The following is a 7,500-nucleotide window of genomic DNA, read 5'->3' on the forward strand; positions in this document are numbered from 1 at the left end:
AGAAAGAGGAAGGAAAAGAAAAACAGAAGGGGAGAGGGACAGTGAGAAAAGGGGGGAAGAAAAAATATCTCCGGGATCACCTGTTGAGAGAAAAAGAATAGAAAACAAGCAAAAAAAACAAAACAAAGCAACATACTATACACAACACCATCGCATTAATCTAGCTAAGTGTAAACAGCAGTAAATACTAAATATTGAATGTTGTTGTGCAGCACAGACAGCGCACAATGTGCTTTGAAGTAGCAGCCAAGAAAGGTGTGATTTAAGTCTACGAACAGTGAACACCCATGTGCACACCTGTGTGGATCGGCGCGCTTGTATTCAAATGGTTTCCCCATGTAATGGTCTGCTAGAGGATGTAGAGAGCCATAGCCCTGTCCCCCAGGGCATGAAGCAGGCATGGAGGAGATCCAGGTCCCAGACATCCAGAGGCCCCAGAGTGCAAGAGCCCAAGGAGGACCACCGGAGGGGCATCCGTGCCACCTTCATGGGAAGGGCTGAGGATCCCCAGACGAGGGGTCACCCAGTAGCCACCGGGCAGAAGCTAGAGGGGGCTGCACCGGCGTGCCCGCCGGCACCGCCGGCAGCCAGCTGTGTCAGAGTGAACCGAGCCGCAGGCACAGAGGCCGGAGGCCCGAGGGCCCCCCGCGCCCCGGAAGAGGCCTGACCGAGCAGCAGGCGCCAGGCCCCGCCAAGTAGCCACCGGGAGTGAGCTGGCACATGACCTGAGCGCCCAGCCCCGGACACCAAGAACCAACAATGCACCGACCCCTGAGGGCATCAGTCACCGGCAGGGAGTGTGGTGAGGGGAGATAGGCCTCCACACTTTGGAGGGCCTGGGAGTTCCCAGAGAGGTGGAGTCTAAGACCCGACCTGACATATAGACACAGACAAACAGGCACACAGAGACACAGACATGCATTCCCACCCTCATGCACACATATACAAACACTCAGCACTCACCCAACGTAGGAATAAACCCGGACATGTAAATGGACATGTACACACAATCACACTCCCCAAACATACTCTATACCCCGGGTCCAGGTATCCTCACCCCCAGAGATGGAAACGGCACCCAGACCCAAGAGATGTTACCCTTCCCTCCGGGGTGGAGGCAAGCAGACCGCCCCAGGCTCCGCGGCAGCAGGGAGGCCAATCGGACAGCCAGCATCTCTTCCCAGCCCCCCTGCCCCGATGGCTAGCAGAGAACGGGGGTGTGTTAAGACCCCATACCTCCCTCCTCCCGCTCAAGTGTAGTGTTGCTGCGTGTTGCTCTAAAGTGTATTTAAAACAAGGGAGAGCATGGTGCTGCTGCCAGAGAGCAGCAGGTGTTAGCACGGCCCCTCCCGAGAACCCTCAATGTCTACATGGATTTAAAATTGAGAGGTGGGCACCGGCGCCAGAGGTAGGTTTGAATACACAGACCGTCTACTGGACACCGTTAACGTGCCCACCCTCAAGGCCCTATATATATATATATATATATATATATATATATATATATATATATATATATATATATATATATATATATATATACACACATACACATACATATATATATATATATATATATATATATATATATATATATATACACACATACACATATACATATATATATATATATATATACACACATACACATATATATATATATATACATATATATATATATATATATATATATACATATACATATATGTGTGTGTGTTATGAGAGTGTAAGTAATGTGGATGTCTAAGTTGTGAGATAAAATTGAGGCACAGGTGGCCAGAAGAGGACAGAGGGGGGGGAATGTCTCCCCTGCACCCTGGTGACACACCCGCACCCCAAAGCCCTACCTGTGTGGGTGGGTGTGGTGGAGCGGGAAGAGGGAGGCAGCCGGGGATGGGGAGGAAAAGAAGGGAGGGGAGGGTGTCCCTCCCTAGGGCCAGCTCCCCCGCTGACCCCAATATGCACCCCCGTCCTCTGGTATCCACCAAGGCAAGGGAGCCCAGGCCCATCCAGACCGGGGCCTACGGCAGCAGCACCGCCAAGCCCCACAGGACCCGGGGCAGCCCACCCCACCCCACCGCAGAGGAAACTGTACCCACCCCAACATTCAATCATCTTCCAGACTACACAAGACACAGACACCCAGGTTAAGTTTATTCTCCACCTCTCCTATGTCTCTCCCCCACCTGCAGAGTGGACTCCTGCAAAGATGGAACAACCTCCCTGCCAGTTCAAGAGCCCCCCGGTTAGGCCGATGCACAAGAGGCCCCCTGCGCCAGGGCTGAGCCCCCGTGCACCCACCCGCCCACAACCTCGGCGACACACCGACGAGGACCGAAGCCCCCAAGGCCCAGCCAGAGCCCCAGCACGGAGGCGAAGCACCCCCGAACCCCAAACCCCCACGCCCGCCCCGGATCCACTCAGGGGCAGCCAGGCCACCAGGCCAGTAACCTACGTCCGCCAGCACAGACCATCCTCCAGCCCCGCTGCACGCGGCCACGAGGAGAACAACCTCTGAGAGCGACCAGAGCCACTAATCAGGTTATGAACACAACCCCCGGGTTAAGCCCTCCAGGGATAACGTCTCTAGGGGTCCTCCAGGTGCCCTAAGCCCATCCCAACCTCCACATCAACCACAATAGCCAAGGCGGGACCAAACCACGACCCCCCACCCCCGCTAGGTGATGGAGCCGATCAAAGGAGCCCAGAGGGATTGATCTAATGTGGTGGCAGAGGCTATATCGAGACTAATGTGATCTATTAGATAGTTTCTATATTGGCTAGAATTAAGATTATTTTTATTTTTCCAGTTCATGAGGACCGTTTTCTTGGCGATGCATAGGGCAATAAAAACCATGTGGACTGTATTAATTTCTGTGGTGACATCATCCAAATTTCCCAACAAGCATACTAAAGGGGAGGTTGGAATTTTACATTTCAGACACTTTGATAAGTCCTCACATATCTCGTGCCAAAACTTCTGCACTGGTGGACAGAACCAAAGAGCGTGGATGTAACTGTCTGGTGTATTGCCTTGACAGTGTGAGCAGTTGTTGGCGGATGTAAAGCCCATCTTAAACATTCGATGACCTGTATAGTGCACTCTATGCAGTATTTTGTATTGTATTAATTGCAGATTGGGATTTTTAATCAATTTAAAGGTTTTTAAGCAAATCTGAGACCAGACGTTTTGGTCTAAGCTGACTGATAAATCTGCTTCCCACTTTGCAATAGGAAGGGATATTGATTCATCTATTTTAGAAAGTGTTCTGTATATTTTAGATAATAGTTTGGGGGATTTAAGAGTAAGAAATTGAACCACACTTGGTGGTGTTTGTAATTCAACTTGACTGAGGTTAAATTTCTTTTTTACTATGGATTTAATTTGTTGATATTCTAAAAATCTTTTCTTGTTGATCCCATATTGTGTAACTAGTCTGTCAAATGGAATAAATTCTGTTCCCTCTAATATATGTTCTAAGTATTTAATTCCTTTACAACTCCATTCTGGGAAATTAATCATATTTTTGTTTTGTAATATGTCAGGGTTATTCCAGATAGGTGTACGTTTGCATGGGATTAATGAAGACTCCGTTATTTTTAGAAACTCCCACCATGCTGTCAGAGAAAAGCTGATGTTGATGCTTTTAAAGCATTCATGTCTTATGATGTTTGAGCTAATAAATGGTAGGTCTGAAATCTCTAGATCATTGCATAGTGCCTGTTCAACATCTAGCCAGGGCTCATCTAAGAGGGTACATTTTAACCATTCTGAGATGAACTGAAGCCTGTTGGCTAAGAAGTATTGGTGAAAATTAGGCAGATCTAATCCTCCTCTATCCTTGGTTCTTTGTAGCGTTTTTAAGCTGATGCGCGGGGGTTTATCTTTCCAAAGGAATTTAGAAATATGTGAATCCAGAGATCTGAACCAATCTTGTGATGGTTTGTTAGGGATCATTAAAAATAAGTAATTTATTTTTGGCAAGATCATCATTTTTATAGTGGCGACCCTTCCCATGAGTGATATGGGTAGAGATTTCCATCTAGTCAGATCGCCTTCTACTTTCTTTAGAAGTGGGATGTGGTTTAATTTAATTAAGTCTGAAAGCTTAGGAGAAACATTAATACCTAAATATTTAATATTTCCAGATTGTAGTGGGGCAGAAGATGAATTATGGAAGGAGCAGTTAATGGGAAGAACTGTAGATTTTGGCCAGTTAATTGAATAATCTGAAACTCTTGAAAACCAGTTTATTAGAGTAATTACCTCAGAGGTTGATTTGTGAGTTTTGCAGAAAAAGCAACACATCATCCGCATAGAGACTGATTTTATGTTCTACGTTATTACATTTTATGCCCTTAATTGTTGTAGCCTGTCTAAGTGCTGCTGCTAGAGGTTCGATAAAAATTGCAAAAAGTGAAGGGGAGAGTGGGCATCCCTGTCTGGTGCCCCTCAGGAGACAAAAGCTGGAGAATGTCTGGTCATTTGTTCTGATACGAGCTGTTGGGGAATTGTATAATATTCTTATCCAATTTATGAAAGAGTTTCCAAAACCAAATTTGTGTAAAGTTGCAAATAAAAATTTCCAGTTAACTCTGTCAAATGCTTTTTCTGCATCTAGAGATAATATTATGGTTTCAATGTTTTTATTGTATGAGTAGTCTATTAAATTAAGTAATCTACGAGTGTTTGTTGAGGAGTGCCGACCTTTTATGAAACCAGTTTGGTCAGGATGAATTAAGAGGGGGGTTATTTTCTCTAATCTCTTTGAGAGAGCTTTGCAGATTATTTTAAGGTCTACATTTATAAGGGATATTGGACGATAACTTGAGGGAAATAAAGGGTCTTTTCCTGGTTTTAGCAGGAGACTAATGTTAGCAGAATTCATATTTGGTGGTAGTCTGCCATTTTTCTTGATTTCCTGCAACATTCCATGGAATACTGGTGCCAAAATTGTCCAGAATTCTTTGTAGAATTCTGCAGGAAAGCCGTCTGGACCTGGAGCCTTATTATTGGGCATACTTATCAGGGCTTCCTGGAGTTCACCTGACGTCAGTGGCGAATCCAGTGCCATTGCTTGACTGTCTAGTAATTTTGGAAGAGTTACGTTGTCAAGAAACAAATCAATTTCATTTTTAGACGGGTTTATTTGTGGTGAATATAAAGTTTCATAGAAATCCCTAAAAATCTTGTTTATTCTTCCAGGGTCATATATTGTGTTCCCCGATAAATCTTTAGTAGCACATATAGTTGTTTTTTCTTTATTTATTTTTAACTGGTTTGCTAGAAATCGACCTGATTTGTTACTGTGTTCAAAATTCTGCAAGCGAAGTCTTTGTACAAGGAATTGTGTTTTTTCTATTAATAATTTCATTTAATTCTAGTTATAATTTCATTTAATTCTAGTTTATAATTTCATTTAATTCTAGTTAAAGCTAGTTAGAGCTCATTCAGCAGTCAGATGCTGGGTGTTTCTTTTTTTTCCCTCGACATTGACAGAGTTGTCCTTTGCTAGGCTGTGATTGGGCACTTGGCCTCGGGGTGGTTTTGGCTGGTGTTGGTGTTGATCTTTCTTGTATCGAGTTCAGCAGGAGTAAATGTATCAATTCCAAATGTATAAATGCATATTTAAATGCCTTGGTTACGAGAGCCTGCAGCTATGCAGGGGGCACCGCGATAAGGTGCGGCGTGTTCCAGCAGGCGGATATATAGCAAGCCCCGCCTGATGGTAAGCGTGCTTGCTTCGGCAAGCGCGTACGCTAAATTGGATACGATACAGAGAAGATTAGCATGGCCCCTGCGCAAGGATGACACGCAAATTCGTGAAGCGTTCCAAATTTTTCTCTCTGAGCACTTTTTGCCGTGATTTTCTGGCTTCCAGCTATTACATGAACGCGTTGACACAGTATGGGTCAACCTGGAGCTCATTCAGCAGTCAGATGCTGGGTGTTTCTTTTTTTTCCCTCCACATTGACAGAGTTGTCCTGTGCTAGGCTGTGATTGGGCACTTGGCTTCGGGGTACGAGTTGACTCTGTGGCCTGAGAGTGTTTTGGACTCCTCCCCCTTTTATGTTGTATTTGTTCTTTTTGAGTAATTTGACAAGAATTTGTCAGCAGTTGGTGTTGATCTTTCTTGTGTCGAGTTCAGCAGGAGTAAATGTATCAATTCCAAATGTATAAATGCATATTTAAATGCCTTGGTTACGAAAGCTTGCAGCTATGCAGGGGGCACCGCGATAAGGTGCGGCGTGTTCCAGCAGGCTGATATATAGCAAGCCCCGCCTAATGGTAAGTGTGCTTGCTTCGGCAAGCGCGTACGCTAAATTGGATACGATACAGAGAAGATTAGCATGGCCCCTGCGCAAGGATGACACGCAAATTCGTGAAGCGTTCCAAATTTTTCTCTCTGAGCACTTTTTGCCGTGATTTTCTGGCTTCCAGCTATTACATGAACGTGTTGACACAGTATGGGTCAACCTGGAGCTCATTCAGCAGTCAGATGCTGGGTGTTTCTTTTTTTTCCCTCCACATTGACAGAGTTGTCCTGTGCTAGGCTGTGATTGGGCACTTGGCTTCGGGGTACGAGTTGACTCTGTGGCCTGAGAGTGTTTTGGACTCCTCCCCCTTTTATGTTGTATTTGTTCTTTTTGAGTAATTTGACAAGAATTTGTCAGCAGTTGGTGTTGATCTTTCTTGTGTCGAGTTCAGCAGGAGTAAATGTATCAATTCCAAATGTATAAATGCATATTTAAATGCCTTTGTTACGAAAGCTTGCAGCTATGCAGGGGGCACCGCAATAAGGTGCGGCGTGTTCCAGCAGGCGGATATATAGCAAGCCCCGCCTGATGGTAAGCGTGCTTGCTTCGGCAAGCGCGTACGCTAAATTGGATACGATACAGAGAAGATTAGCATGGCCCCTGCGCAAGGATGACACGCAAATTCGTGAAGCGTTCCAAATTTTTCTCTCTGAGCACTTTTGCCGTGCTTCTCTGGCTTCCAGCTCTTACATGAACGCGTTGACACAGTATGGGTCAACCTGGAGCTCATTCAGCAGTCAGATGCTGGGTGTTGTTTGTTTTTTTTCCCTCGACATTGACAGAGTTGTCCTTTGCTAGGCTGTGATTGGGCACTTGGCCTCGGGGTGGTTTTGGCTCCTCCCCCTTTTATTCTGTATTTGTTCTTTTTGAGTAATTTGACAAGAATTTTTCAGCAGTTGGTGTTGATCTTTCTTGTGTCAAGTTCAGCAGGAGTAAATGTATCAATTCCAAATGTATAAATGCATATTTAAATGCCTTGGTTACGAAAGCTTGCAGCTATGCAGGGGGCACCGCGATAAGGTGCGGCGTGTTCCAGCAGGCTGATATATAGCAAGTCCCGCCTGATGGTAAGCGTGCTTGCTTCGGCAAGCGCGTACGCTAAATTGGATACGATACAGAGAAGATTAGCATGGCCCCTGCGCAAATGACACGCAAATTCGTGAAGCATTCCAAATTTTTCTC

At 45.3% G+C, this 7,500-nt stretch overlaps 1 protein-coding gene, 1 long non-coding RNA gene and 4 other non-coding genes across 10 annotated transcripts in view; 5 read left to right on the forward strand and 1 right to left on the reverse strand.

Moving 5' to 3' along the window:
* LOC146525967 (uncharacterized) overlaps positions 1 to 2,278 on the reverse strand; it is a 2,310-nt gene extending 32 nt beyond the window's left edge. The window contains exons 1-2 of the long non-coding RNA XR_014873324.1: positions 1,696 to 2,278; positions 1 to 1,467 (exon numbers count right to left, since the gene is read on the reverse strand). The exon at positions 1 to 1,467 is cut by the window's left edge and continues 32 nt beyond it. This is a non-coding gene — a long non-coding RNA (uncharacterized LOC146525967). The remainder of the gene's footprint in view (positions 1,468 to 1,695) is intronic.
* The window catches only part of trpm7 (transient receptor potential cation channel, subfamily M, member 7), a 105,058-nt gene that overhangs the window by 49,306 nt on the left and 48,252 nt on the right, over positions 1 to 7,500 (forward strand). The gene's annotated exons all lie outside the window — the stretch shown is intronic.
* On the forward strand, positions 5,736 to 5,843 carry LOC146525968 (U6 spliceosomal RNA). Its single transcript, XR_014875580.1, has one exon. It is a non-coding gene; the product is annotated as a U6 spliceosomal RNA (small nuclear RNA).
* Positions 6,296 to 6,403, forward strand: LOC146525969 (U6 spliceosomal RNA). Its single transcript, XR_014875581.1, has one exon. It is a non-coding gene; the product is annotated as a U6 spliceosomal RNA (small nuclear RNA).
* LOC146525970 (U6 spliceosomal RNA) lies at positions 6,856 to 6,963 on the forward strand. The gene has a single exon (XR_014875583.1). It is a non-coding gene; the product is annotated as a U6 spliceosomal RNA (small nuclear RNA).
* Positions 7,392 to 7,497, forward strand: LOC146525971 (U6 spliceosomal RNA). Its single transcript, XR_014875487.1, has one exon. It is a non-coding gene; the product is annotated as a U6 spliceosomal RNA (small nuclear RNA).

Source organism: Neolamprologus multifasciatus, chromosome 1 (genome assembly GCF_963576455.1).
Source record: "Neolamprologus multifasciatus chromosome 1, fNeoMul1.2, whole genome shotgun sequence".
NCBI lineage: Eukaryota > Metazoa > Chordata > Actinopteri > Cichliformes > Cichlidae > Neolamprologus > Neolamprologus multifasciatus.